This window comes from Camelus ferus, chromosome 36 (genome assembly GCF_009834535.1).
Source record: "Camelus ferus isolate YT-003-E chromosome 36, BCGSAC_Cfer_1.0, whole genome shotgun sequence".
NCBI lineage: Eukaryota > Metazoa > Chordata > Mammalia > Artiodactyla > Camelidae > Camelus > Camelus ferus.
This window is the reverse complement of record NC_045731.1, coordinates 24,665,042-24,679,970: the sequence shown is the minus strand read 5'-3', so window position 1 is coordinate 24,679,970 and position 14,929 is coordinate 24,665,042.

The following is a 14,929-nucleotide window of genomic DNA, read 5'->3' as shown; positions in this document are numbered from 1 at the left end:
ACATGGATTTCCAGCCCAACACAAGCCTTTCTTTGGCAGCATTCCCTGGAAATCTCTCAGGGAAACCACCAAAGGTCTTCTAGGAGATCCCAGGTGCAGCTGACCAAAGACGGAACCTCCCCACACTCAGCATTATGGAGCACGAATGAGTGTGTGGGGAATTTGGGGAGCCACAGTCCACGCAGCTACCTGGGGTCATAGGTCTTCCCTTGTTGGGGATCGTCTGTTAATTCCCTCTACTGACCATGGGGAGGCACTCATTACTACTTGGCTTTCCACAAATTTCCACATATTTCCCTGTCAACCAGCCCTAGGAAACACTCAGGGAAAGCATGCAAAGTGCTTCTAGGAGATCCCAGACACAAATGACTGAAGTCGGAACCTCCCAACATTCAGCATTCCAGAACTCGGCTGAGTGGTGGCGGAGGCGAGGAGCCCCAATCCACGCATCTACCTGGGGTCACAGGTGTTCCCTGGTACAGGTAATTCTGTTAATTACCTCCCTAGTCCATGGGGAGACACTCGGGTGTAAATGGATTTCCAGCAAAACCCCTGCCTTCCCCTGACAGCCCGCACTTTGAAACCTTTATGTAAGACATGCAAAGGGCTTCTAGGATATCACAGGTGCACCAGAGAGAAGACAGAACGTCCCCATTCTCATCATTCCGGAACAAGGATGAGTACTGGGGGAGGTGGTCAGCAGACGTCCATGCGGCTACTTGATAGCAGAGGTATTCCCTGATAGAGGGATTTTCGCTAATTACCTCCCCAGTCCTTGGGGAAGCACTCGCTGCTTCTTGGATTTACAGCCCAACCCCCTCTTTTCCCTGGCAGCCCGCCCTATGAAACACTTAGGGAAGGTCCGCATATGGCTTCTGCAAGATCCCGGGTGGTGCTGAAAGAAGACGGAACCTCCCCACACTCGGCATTCCGGCACATGGCTGAGTGTGTTGGGGAGGTGGCAAGCTGCCCTCCACACAGTTAATTGGGGTCACAGGTGTTCCCTGTTAAGGGGAATTCCGATATTTACCTCCACTGTCCATGGGGAGGCACTCGCAGCTATTTGGCTTTCCAGCCCAAACCCCGCCATTCCCTGGTAGCCCACCCAAGTAAACATTGAAGAGAAGGCACGAGAAGGGCTTATAGGAGATCCCAGGCGCTTCTGACAGAAGACGGAACCTCCCAAAACTCATCATTCCGGAACACGACTGAATGTGTGCAGGTGTTTTGGACACGTTATCCACGCAGCAACACGGAGTAACAGGTGTTCACTGGTCGGGTAATTCTGCTAATTACCTCCCCTGTCCATGGGGAAGAACTTGCTGCTGCTGGACTTCAGGCCCAACCCCTGCCTCTCCCTGGCAGCCCGCTCTAGGACACCTCACATAAGGTACGCAAAGGGCTCCTAGGCGATCCCATGCGCTGCTGATAGAATACGGAACCTTCCCAAACTAAGCATTCAGGAACAATTCTGAGTGTGTTTGGAAGTGGGGGAGTCACCCTCTATGCAGTTAGCTTGGGTCAAAGGTGTTCCCATGTAAGGGGGAATCCGTTAATTTCCTCCCCTGTGCATGGGGAGGCAAACATTTCTACTTGGAATTCCAGCCCAACCCCCAGCTTTCCCTGGCAACACACCCTAGGAAACACTCAGGGAAAGCACGCAAATTGTTTCGAGCTCTGCTGATAAAAGACGAACCCTCTCCACACTCAGCATTCAGGAACAAGTCTGAGTGTGTGGGGGAGATTGGTTGCCGCCATCCATGCAGCTACGTGGGGTCACAGGTGTTCCCTGGTAGGGGTAATCCTTTAATTACCTCCCCTGTCCATGGGGAGGCACTCGCTTCTACTTAGTTTCCAGCACAAACCCCGCATTTCCCTGGCAGCCCCCCTTAATAAACACTAAATGATGGCATGAAAATGCTTCTCATGGATCCCAGCTGCTGCAGACAAATGACAGATCTTCCCCACTCTCAGCATTCCCAAACATGACTGAGTGTAGGCTGGAGTTGAGGGACTGCCAACCACGCTCTGCCTGGGGTCACAGGTGAACCCTCATAGGGGGAATGCCGCTAATTCCCTCCCCCATCCAATGGGAGTCACTTGCTGCTACTTCATTTTCCAGCAAAATCCCCACATTTCCCTGGGAACCAGCCCTAGGAAACACTCATAGAACACACGCAAATGGCTTCTGGAAGATCTCAGACCCTGATGACAGATGATGTATCCTCGCCACACTAAGCATTCTGTAACATGGCCGAGTGTGTGTAGGAGGTGGTATCCGCCCTCCACGCAGCTACATTGGGTCACAGGTGTTCCCTGGTAAGGGGAATTCCGCTAATTACCTCCCCGTACCTTGGGGAGGCAGTCACTATTACATGGTTTCCAGCCCATTCCCCATATTTCCCTGGCAACACGCCCTAGGAAACAGTCAGAGAAGACACGTGAAAGGCTTCAAGGAAATCCCAGGTGCTGTTGACAGAAGATGGAACCTCCCAAATCTCGGCAATCCAGAAAACCACTGAGTGTGTGGTGAATATAGGGAGACATGCTCCATGCAGATACATAGGGCACAGGAGTTCCGTGGTAGGCAGATTTCCACTAGTTACCTCTCCACTCCATGGAGAGGCACTCACTACTACATGGCTTTCCAGGCCACACCCAGCATTTCTCTGGTAGCCCGCCCTAGGAAACACTGAGTGAACACACGTGAAATTCTCATAGGTGATCCCAGGCTCAACTGAGAGAAGACGGAACCTCCACACTCTCAGCATTCCCAAAGAATGCTGAGTGGCGGTGGAGGAGGGAAGCCACCCACCGTGTAGATACCTGGGATCACAGGTGTTACCTGGTAGGGGCAATTCTGCTAATTACTTTCCTAGTGAATGTGGAGACACTCACTGCTAACTGGACTGCAAGCCTAACCCCCACATTTCCCTGGAAACTCGCTATAGGTAACACTCAGGGAAGGCACACAAAGGGCTTTTAGGAGATCTCAGACACTGCTAATAGAATATGAATCGTCCCCACACTCAGCAATCTGGCACAGGGCTTAGTGTTGTGGAAGTGGCGATCTGCACTACATGCCGCCAATAGGTATCTCATTTTTCCCTAGTAGGGGGAAATCCGCTAATTACCTCCCCAGTCTGTGAAGAGAAACTCGCTGCTACTTGGCTTTCCAGGCATCCCCCACATTTAACTGGCAGCCCGCCCTAGGCAACACTCAGGTAAGGCACACAAAGGGCTTCTAGGAGATCCCAGGCACTGTTGACAGAAGACAGAACCTCCCAAACTCAGCATTCCAGATCATGGATGAGTGGGTGGGTAGGTGAGGATTTGCACTCCACGCAGTTAACTTGTGTCACAGGTGTTCCCTGATAGGGAGAAGCCCGCTAATTACCTCCCATGTCGATGGGGATGCACTCATGCTAATTGGATTTCCAGCCAATCCACCGCATTTCCCTGGAAGCCTGCCATAGGAAACACTCAGGTAATGCACACAAAGGGCTCCTAGGAGATCTCAGTCACTGCTGACAGAAGACGGAATTTCCCCACACTCAGCATTCCTGAATATGGCTGAGTGTGTGGGGTAGGTGGGGTGCCACACAGCACTTAGTTACCTGGGGTCACAGGTGTTCCCTGATAGGGAGAATATGCTAATTACCTCCCCTGTCCATGGGGAGGATCTCGCTGCTACGTGGCTTTCCAGTCGCTCCCTGTCTTCCCCTGGGGGACCGCCCAAGGAAACATTCTGAGAAGGATCAGGAATGCGTTCTAGGGGAACCCACGCACTGCTGACAGAAGACAGAACCTCCTCACACTCAACATTCTGGAACACGGCCAAGTGAGTGGGGCATTTGCCGAGGCGCACTCCACGTAGCTCCATGGGGACACAGGTGTTTCCTGGTAGGGGAAATACTGCTAATTACCTCACTTTCCATAGGGAACCACTTGCTGCTACTTGGTTTTCCATCCCACCCCAAGCATTTCCCTGGTAGCCCGCCCTAGAGACACTCAGGGAAAGCACGGGAATGGCTTCTAGGAGATCTCAGGTGCTGCTGACAGAAGACGGAACTTCCGCACACTCAGCATTCTGGAAGAAGCCTGAGCGTGTGGATGACTGGGCGAGGCGCCCTCCACGTAGCTCACAGGGGACATAGGTGTTCCCTGGTAGGGGGAAGTCCACAAAATACCTCCACAGTCCATGGGGAGGCACTTGCTGTTACTTGCTTCTGTCCAACCTCCGCCATTGTCTGACATCCCGCACTGAGAAACAATCACAGAACGCATGCGTAGAGCTTCTAGGAGAACCCGGGCACTGGGTTCAGAAGACAGAACCTCCCATAACTCAGCATTCTGGAACAAGTCTGAGTGTGTGGGGGAGGAGTTGAACTGCCATCCACACAGCTACATGTGGTCACAGGAGTTCCCCTTAGGGGGAAGTCTGCTAATTACCTCCCGTTTCCATGGGGAGGCACTCACTGCTACTTGGTTTTCCAGCCCAACCCCCGCCTATCCCTGGAAGCCCGACATAGGAAACACCCAGAGAATATACTCTAATGGCTTCTATGTGATACCAAGTGCTGCTGAAAAAAAGCGGAACATCCCCACACTCAGCAATCCAGAAGAAGTCTAAGTGTGTGGGGGATTGGGTGAAGTGCATACCACATAGTTCCCTGGGGACATATGCGTTCCCTGGTTGGGAGAATTCCACTAATTACCTCCCCCGTCCATAGGTAGGCCCTCTTTGCTAACTTGTTTTCCAGCCCACCCCAGCATTTCCCTGGCAGCCCACCCTAGTAAACACTGAGGGAATGCACGTGAAGGGGATATAAGAGATCCCAGGCTCTGCTGACAGAAGACAGAACCACCCCACACTCAGCATTCCAGAACACGACTGAGTGTTTGGGGAAGATGCTGAACCACCCTCCACGAAGATATCTTGGGACACAGGTGTTACCTGACAGAGTGAAGTCCGCTAATTACCTCCGTGTCTATGGGGTGGTACTCGCTGCTACTTGAATTTCCAACCATCCCCCGCCTTTCCCTGGCTGCCTGCCTTAGGAAACAGCCACAGAATTCATGCAAAGTGCTTCTAGGAGATCCCAGGCCCTTCTGAAAGAAGACGGAACCTCCCCAAACTCAGCATTCTGGAACACGCCTGAGTGGGTGTGGGAGATGGTATCCGCCCTCCACGCTGCTACATTGGGTTACAGGTGTTCCTTGGTAGGGGGAAGTCCGCTAATTACCTCCCTGGACCTTGGGGAGGCACTCGTTACTACGTGGTTTCCAGCCCAACCCCCGCCTTTCCCTGACAACCCGCCCTAGGAAACACTCAGAGAAGACACACAAAAGGGTTCTAGGAGATCCCACGTGCTGCTGACAGATGATGGAACCTCCTAAATCTCCACATTCTGGAACAGGCCTGAGTGTGTGGGGGAATTTGGGAGACGTCCTCCATGCAGATACCTAGGGCACAGGTGTTCCATGGTAGGCGGATTTCTGCTAATTTCCTCCCGATTCCATGGGAAACACACACTGCTACTTGAGTTTCCAGCCCAACCCCCATTTTTTCCTGTCAGCCAGCCCTAGGAAACACTCATGGAAGGACGTGAAGTCTTCTAGGTGTTCCCAGGTGCTGCTGACAGAAGATGGAACCTCCCCACACACAGTATTCCCTCACAAGGTTCAGTGTGTGGGGGAAGTGGCAAGCAGCCCTCCACGCAGCTAACTGGGGTCACAGGTGTTCCCTGATATGGAGAATTCCACTAATTACCTCCACTATCCGTGGGGAGGCACTTGCTACTACTTGGCTTTCCAGTCCAAACCCAGCCTTTCTCTGGTAGCTCGCCCTAGGAAACACTGAGGGAACACACGCGAATTTCTTATAGGTGATCCAAGGCTCAACTGAGAGAAGACGGAACCTCCACACTCTCAGCATTGCTGAAGAATTCCTGAGTGGTGGTTGAGGTGGGAAGCCGCCCACCATGTAGATACCTGGGATCACAGGTGTTCCCTGGTAGGGGCAATTATGCTAATTTCTTCCCTAGATAATGGGGAGACACTCACTGCTAATTGGTCTTCAAGCCTAACCCCGACATTTCCCTGGAAACCCGCCATAGGAATCATTCAGGCAATACATGCAAAGGGCTTCTAGGAGATCTCAGGCACTGCTGACAGAAGACTGAACTACCCCACACTCAGCATTCCTGAATATGGCTGAGTGTGTGGGAGAGGTGGGGTGCCACACAACACTTAGTTACCTGGGGTCACAGGTGTTCCCTGGTAGGGAGAAGTACGCTAATTACCTCCCATGTCCATGGGGATGCACTCGCTGCTACTTGGGTTTGCAGCCGAATCCCAGCCTTTCCCTGGCAGCCAGCTCTGTGAAACACTGCGAAGACACAGTAAGGGCATCTTGGTCATCCCAGGTGCTACTGACAGGAGAAGGAACCTCCCCAATCTAAGCAAACTGCAACATTGCTGAGTGTGTTGGGGAGGTGGGGAGACGCCCTCCACGCAGCTATCTGATGTCACAGGTGTTCCCTTGTTGGTTAATTTCACTAATTACCTCTCCTGTCCATGTGGAGGAACTTGCTCTTAATAGGTTTCCAGCTCAACCCCCAGTTTTCCCTGTAAGACTGTCCTAGGAAACAATCACAGAAGGGAAGTGAAGGGCTTTTCGGGGATCCCAGGCACTGCTGACAGAAGACGGAACCTCACCACACTCAGCATTCCGGAACACAGCCGAGTGTGTAGGGGATGGGGCGATGCAAAATCCACAAAGCTCCCTAGGTACAAAGATGTTTCCTTGTAGGGGGAAGTCTGGTAATTACCTCCCCTGTCCGTGGGGAGGCACTCGCTGCTACTTGGTTTTCCATCCAAGCCACAGCATTTCCCTGGCAGCCTACCATAGGGAACACTCAGGTAAATTACGTGAATGGCTTCTAGGAGATCTCAGGGGCTGCTGACAGAAGACGGATCCTCCGCACACTCAGCATTCTGGAAGAAGCCTGAGTGTGTGGATGACTGGGCGAGGCGCCCTCCACGTAGCTCACAGGGGACATAGGTGTTCCCTGGTAGGGAGAAGTCCGCAAAGTACCTCCACAGTCCATGGGGAGGCACTTGCTGCTACTTGCTTTCTGCCCAACCTCCGCCACTCCCTGGGACCCCACACTGGGAAACAATCACAAAAGGCATGTGTAGAGCTTCTATGAGAACCCAGGCACTGGGTTCAGAAGACAGAAGCTTCCAAAATTAGCATTCAGGAACAAGTCTTAGTTTGTGGGGGAGGAGTTGAACTGCCATCCACACAGCTTCATGTGGTCACAGGAGTTCCCCTTTGTGAGAGGACTTCTAATAACCTCCCGTGTCCATGGAGAGGCACTCACTGCTACTTGGTTTCCCCTGCCTATCACTGGAAGCCCGACCTAGGGAACACTCATGGAATGCACGTGAATGGCTTCTAGGAGATCCCAGGAGCTACTGACTGAAGACGGGACCTCCCCACACTCAGCATTCCTGAACACAACTGAGTGTGTTGGTGAGGGGACGACCCGCCCTCTATGCAGATACCCGGGTTCACCGGCTTTAACTTGTAGGGGGAATTCAGTTAAATAACTCCCCTATCAATGGGGAGTCATTTGCTGCTACTTGGGTTTCTAGGTGAACCCCCGCCTTTCCCTGGCATCCCGCACTGTAAAACACTCAGTGAAGATACAGTAAGGGATTCTAGGAGATCCCAGGAGCTGCTGAGAGAAGACATCCCCCTCAAACTCAACACTTAAGAACATGGCTGGGTGTGTGGGGCGGGTGGGAAGCCGCTTTCCACGAGGCTACATTTGGTCTCAGGTGTTCCCTTTTACGGGTAATTCCACTATCTCCCCTGTTAAATGGGAGGCACAGGCTGCTACTTGGCTTTCCAGCCCAACCCCCAGCTTTCCCTGCCATCGTTTCCTAGTTATCAATGAGGGAATATATGCAAAGTGAATCTAGAAGATCCAAGGGCATGCTGACAGAAGATGGAAAATCCCCACTCTCAGCATGCCAGAACACATGTGAGTGTGTGGGGGATATGGGAACCGAACTCCACTCAGATACCTGCAATCACAGGTGTTTCCTGGTAGGGTGAATCTGCTAATTACCTCCCCAGTCCATGGGGGGCCCTCTTTGCTACCTTGTTTTCCAGCCCAACCCCAGCATTTCCCTGGCAAATCACCCTAGGATACACTCAAAGAAGACACAGAAAGGGCTTCTAAGACATAGCAGGCACTGCTGTCAGAAGACATAACCTCCCAATTCTCAACATTCCAGAACACGATTGAGTGTGTGGGCTAGGTTAAGAGCCACGATCCACGCAGAATCGTGGGGACACTTGTGTTCCCTGCTAGGGGGAATTTCTCTAGTTACCACCCCAGTCTATGGAGAGGCACACGCTGATACTTGGATTTCCAGCACAAACCCTGCATTTCCTTGGAAGGCCACCCTGGTAATCACACAGGGGAAGAACACAAAGGGTTCAAGGAGATTTCAGATGCAGCTGACACAAGGCGGAACCTCCCCACAATCAGCAATCCGGTACAAGACAGAGTGTGTGGGGGACATGTGCAGCCACACTCCACGCAGCGAAACTAGTTCATTGGTGTTCCCTGATAAGGGAAAATTGCAAATTACCACCCATGTCCCTGGATGCACTCGCTGCTACTTGGCTTTCCAGACAAACCCCCAACTTTCCCTGGCTTCCCGACCAAGGAAACACTCAGGGAAGGCACTCGAAAGGCTTCTAGGAGATCCCAGGCACTGCAGACAGAAGACAGAAATTCCCCACACTCAGCATTCTGGAACACGCCTGAGTGAGTGTGGGAGATGGTATCCGCCCTCCACGCAGCTACGTTGGGTTACAGGTGTTCCTTGGTAGGGGGAAGTCCGCTAATTACCTCCCTGGACCTTGGGGAGGCACTCGTTACTACGTGGTTTCCAGCCCAACCCCCGCCTTTCCCTGACAACCCGCCCTAGGAATCACTCAGAGAAGACACACAAAACGGTTCTAGGAGATCCCACATGCTGCTGACAGATGATGGAACCTCCTAAATCTCCACATTCTGGAACAGGCCTGAGTGTGTGGGGGAATTTGGGAGACGTTCTCCATGCAGATACCTAGGGCACAGGTGTTCCATGGTAGGCGGATTTCTGCTAATTTCCTCCCGATTCCATGGGAAACACACACTGCTACTTGGGTTTCCAGCCCAACCCCCATCTTTCCCTGTCAGCCAGCCCTAGGAAACACTCATGGAAGGACGTGAAGTCTTCTAGGTGTTCCCAGGTGCTGCTGACAGAAGATGGAACCTCCCCACACTCAGTATTCCCTCACAAGGTTCAGTGTGTGGGGGAAGTGGCAAGCAGCCCTCCACGCAGCTAACTGGGGTCACAGGTTTTCCCTGATATGGAGAATTCCACTAATTACCTCCACTAAACTTGGGGAGGCACTTGCTACTACTTGGCTTTCCAGGCCAAACCCAGCCTTTCTCTGGTAGCCCGCCCTAGGAAACACTGAGGGAACACACGCGAAATTCTTGTAGGTGATCCAAGGCTCAACTGAGAGAAGACGGAACCTCCACACTCTCAGCATTGCTGAAGAATTCCTGAGTGGTGGTTGAGGTGGGAAGCCGCCCACCATGTAGATACCTGGGATCACAGGTGTTCCCTGGTAGGGGCAATTATGCTAATTTCTTCCCTAGATAATGGGGAGACACTCACTGCTAATTGGTCTTCAAGCCTAACCCCGACATTTCCCTGGAAACCCGCCATAGGAATCATTCAGGCAATACATGCAAAGGGCTTCTAGGAGATCTCAGGCACTGCTGACAGAAGACTGACCTACCCCACACTCAGCATTCCTGAATATGGCTGAGTGTGTGGGAGAGGTGGGGTGCCACACAACACTTAGTTACCTGGGGTCACAGGTGTTCCCTGGTAGGGAGAAGTACGCTAATTACCTCCCATGTCCATGGGGATGCACTCGCTGCTACTTGGGTTTGCAGCCGAATCCCAGCTTTTCCCTGGCAGCCAGCTCTGTGAAACACTCTGCGAAGACACAGTAAGGGCATCTTGGACATCCCAGGCGCTACTGACAGGAGAAGGATCCTCCCCAATCTAAGCAAACTGCAACATTGCTGAGTGTGTTGGGGAGGTGGGGAGACGCCCTCCACGCAGCTTTCTGATGTCACAGGTGTTCCCTTGTTGGTTAATTTCACTAATTACCTCTCCTGTCCATGTGGAGGAACTTGCTCTTAATAGGTTTCCAGCTCAACCCCCAGTTTTCCCTGTAAGACTGTCCTAGGAAACAATCACAGAAGGGAAGTGAAGGGCTTTTCGGGGATCCCAGGCGCTGCTGACAGAAGACGGAACCTCACCACACTCAGCATTCCGGAACACAGCCGAGTGTGTAGGGGAGGGGGCGATGCAAAATCCACAAAGCTCCCTAGGTACAAAGGTGTTTCCTTGTAGGGGGAAGTCTGGTAATTACCTCCCCTGTCCGTGGGGAGGCACTTGCTGCTACTTGGTTTTCCATCCAAGCCACAGCATTTCCCTGGCATCTCGCCCTAGCAAACACTCAGGGAATGTACGGGAATGGCTTCTAAGAGATCCCAGATGCTGCTGACACAAGATGGAACCTCTCCACATTTAGCTTTCTGGAAAACGTTTGAGTGTGTGGGGGATGTGGGGAGCCGCCCTCTATTCAGCTATATGGGGTTTTCAGGTGTTCCTTGGTAGGGGGATGTCCTCTAATTACCTTACCTGTCCATTGTGAGGTACTTGCTGCTACATGGACTTCTAGCGCAACCCCCACCTTTCCCTGGAAACTCCTCCTAGGAAACCTTCATGGAAGGCACGCAAAGGGCTTCTCGGAGGTCCCAGGCTCTGCTGATAGAAGACGGAACCTCTTCACACTCAGCATTCAGAAACACATCTGAGTGTGTGTGGGAGTGGGGGAGTCAACCTTCAGGCAGATACCTTGTTCCACAGGTGTTCCCACCTAACAGGAATTCTGCTCATTACCTCCCATGTCCATGGGGATGCAGACTTTTCTACTTGGTATTCCAGACCAGCCCCCAGTTTTCCCTGGCAGCCTGCCCTATGAAATAATCAGGGAAGGCCCATGAATTGTTTCTAGGTGATCCCAAGCTCTGCTGATAGAAGACGGAACCTCCCCACACTCAGCATTCCCGAACAAGGCTGAGTGTGTGGGGTGTTTGGGAGCCGCCCTCCAAGCAGTTATCTGGTTACAGATGTTCCCTGTTTGGGGGAAGTCCGCTAATTAACTCCAGCGTCCATGGGGAGGATCTCGCTGCTATGTAGCTTTCTAGCCGTTCCCTAAGTTTCCCTGGCAGACCACCCTATAAAACACTCTGGGAAGGACCGTGAATGCCTTCTAGGGGAACCCAGGCGCTGCTGACAGAAGACAGAATCTCCCCACACTCAACATTCTGGAACGCTGCCGAGTGTGTGGGGAATTTTTCGAGGCATACTACACATAGCTCCGTGGAGAAACAGGTGTTTTCTGGTAAGGGGAATACCGCTAATTACCTCCCTTTCCATGGTGAGCCACTTGCTGCTACTTGGTTTTCCAGCCCAACCACAGCATTTCCCTGGCAGACTACCCTAGAAACACTCGGGGAAAGTACGGGAATGGCTTCTAGGAGATCCCAGGCGCTGCTGAGAGAAGACGGAACCTCCGTACACTCAGCACTCCGGAAGAAGCGTGAGTGTGTGTTTGACTTGGCAAGGCACACTCCACGTAGCTCACAGGGGACATAGGTATTGCCTGGTAGGGGGAAGTCTGCAAAGTACCTCCACAGCCCATAGGGTGGCACTTGCTGCTACTTGCTTTCTACCCAACCTCTGCCATTCCCTGGCATCCCACAATGAGAAACAATCACAGAAGTCATGCGTAGAACTTCTAGGAGAACCCAGGCACTGCTGTCAGAAGACAGAACCTCCCAAAACTCAGCATTCTGGAACAAGTCTGAGTGTGTGGGGGAGGAGTGCTGCCACCATCCACACAGCTAAATGTGGTCACAGGAGTTCCCCTTAGGGGGAAGTCTTCTAATTACCTCCCATATGCATGGGGAGTCACTCACTGCTACTTGGTTTTCCAGCCCAACCCCCGCCTATTCCTGGAAGCCCGACCTAGGAAACACTCAGGAAATGTACACTAATGGCTTCTAGATGATCCCAGGTGCTGCTGGAAAAAGGCGGAACATCCCCACACTCAGCAATCCAGAACAAGTCTAAATTTGTGGGCGATTGGGCGAGACGCATTCCACGTAGTTCCCTGGGGACATATGTGTTCCCTGGTAGGGAGAAGTCCGTTAATTATCTCCCCTGTCCATAGGGAGGCCCTCTTTGCTACCTGGATTTCCAGCCCAACCCCAGCATTTCCCTGGAAGCCCGCCCAAGTAAACACTCAGGGAATGCACACGAAGGGATTATCAGAGATCCCAGGCTCTGCTGATAGAAGACAGAACCACCCCACACTCAGCATTCCAGAACGCATTTCAGTGTGTTGGGAAGATGCTGAATCACCATCCATGAAGATAACTGGGAATACAGGTGTTATCTGATAGAGTGAAGTCCGCTAATTGCCTTCCTGTCTATGGGAGGAACTCGCTGCTACTTGAGTTTCCATACCAACCCCCTGCCTTTCCCTGGCTGCCTGCCTTAGGGAACAGCCACAGAATTCACACAAAGTGCTTCTAGGAGATCCCAGGTGCTTCTGAAAGAAGACAGAACCTCCCCAAACTCAACATTCTGGAACACTCCTGAGTGTGTGGAGGAAGTAGGGAGCCGCCATCCACGCAGCTACCTCAGGACACAAACGTTCTCTGGTAAGGGGAAGTCTGCTAAAAACCTCCCTATCCATGAGGAGACAATCGTTGCTACTTGGTTTCAGGCCCATCCCTCGCCTTTACCTGTAGCAAGACCTAGGAAACACTCAGGTAAGACAGGAGAAGTGCTTCTCGGAGATCTCAGTTGCTGTGGACCAAAGACAGAATCTCCCCACCCTCAGCATTTGGGAACACGTCTGTGTGTGTATGGGCGGTAGAGAGCCACCATCCTCGCAGCTACCTTGGGTAACAATTGTTCCCTTTAAGGGGGAATTCAGCTAATATACTACCCTGTACATGAGGAGGCACACGCGGCTACTTGGCTTTCCAGCCCAACCCCCAACTTTACCTGGCATCCCTCCCTAGGAAGCACTCAGGGAAGTCACGCGAAGGGCTTCTAGGAGATCCCGGCAATGCTGACAGTAGACAGAACTTCCCTACACTCAGCATTCAAGAACAAGTCTTAGTGTGTTGGGGAGTTGAGGAGCAGCCCTCCACACAGCTACCTGGTGTCACAGGCATTCCCTGGTAGGGGGAAGTCCGCTGAATACCTCCGGTTTCCATGGGGAGGCACTCGCTGCTACTTGGTTTTCCAGCACAACCCCCACCTTTCCCTGGCAGCCAGAACTAAGAAACACTCATTGAAAATATGCAAAATGCTTCAAGTCGATCCCAGGTGCTGCTGACAGAAGAGGGAAATGCCCCACACTCAGCATTCCAGAACAAGGCTGAGTGTGGGGGGGAGTGTGTGAGGCTCACTCCTCATAGCTCACTGGGGACAGACGTGTTCCCTTATAGGAAGAAGTCCGCTAATTACCTCCCCTGTCCATGGGGAGGCAATCACTGCTACCTGGTTTTCCTGCACAATCCCATCATTTCCCTGGCAGCCCGCCCTAGGAAACACTCAGGGAAGACATGCAAATGGCTATGAGGATATCCCAAGCACTGCTGAAGGAAGACAGAACCTCCCCAAACTCAGCATTAGAGAAAACGTTTGAGTGTTTGGGGGAGGTGGGGAGCTGCCCAACGCGCAGCTTTATGCGGTCACAGTTTTTCACTTGTTGGTGTAATTCCCCTAAATACCTCCCTGTCCATGGAGAGGGACTCATTGCTACTTGGATTTACAGCACAAACCGTCATTCCCTGGAAGACTGCCCTAGGTAACACTCAGGGAAAGCACGTGAATGCCTCCTCGGATATCCCAGGTGCTGCTGACAAAAGACAGAAACTCCACACCCTCAGAATTCGGGAATATGACTGCATGTGTGTGGGCTGTGGAAAGTCACCCTCCTCAGAACTATATGGGGTAAAACTTGTTCCATGTTGGGGGGAATTCAGCTAAATAACTCCCCTGTCATTGGGGAGTCATATGCAGCTCCTTGGCTTTCCAGCAAATAACCTGCCTTTCCCTGGCAGCATGCTGTAGGAAACACTCAGAGAACAATCTGAAGGGATTCTAGGAGATCCCAGGCGCTACTGAGAGAAGACAGAACCTCCCCACACACAGCATTCTGGAAAAAGACTGAGTGTGTGGTGGAGGTTGTGTGACATATGTGGGGTCACAGGTGTTCCCTGGTAGGGGGAAGACCACTCATTACCTCCCCTGTCCATGGGGAGGCACTCACTTTTACTTGGTTTCCAGACAAAACCCCGCAATTCCCTGACACCCCTCCCTAGGGAACACTAATGGAAGGTACTCGAATGGCTTCTAGGAGATCCCAGATGCTGCTGACATAAGAAGGAAGCTCCCCACACTCAGCATTCCGGAACATGACTGAGTGTGTGGGAGAGCTGGTGAGCCACCCTCCATGCAGCTACCTGCTGTCACAGGTGTTCCCTGGAAGGGGGAAGTCAGCTAAATACCTCCCATTTCCATGGGGAGGCACTCACTGCAACTTGGTTTTCCAGCACAACCGCCGGCCTTTCCCTGGCAGTCGTAACTAAGAGACACTCAGTGAAAGTATGCAAAGGGCTTCAAGGAGATCCCAGTTGCTGCTGACAGAAGATGGAACCTCCCCACAGTCAGCATTCCGGAACAAGGCTGA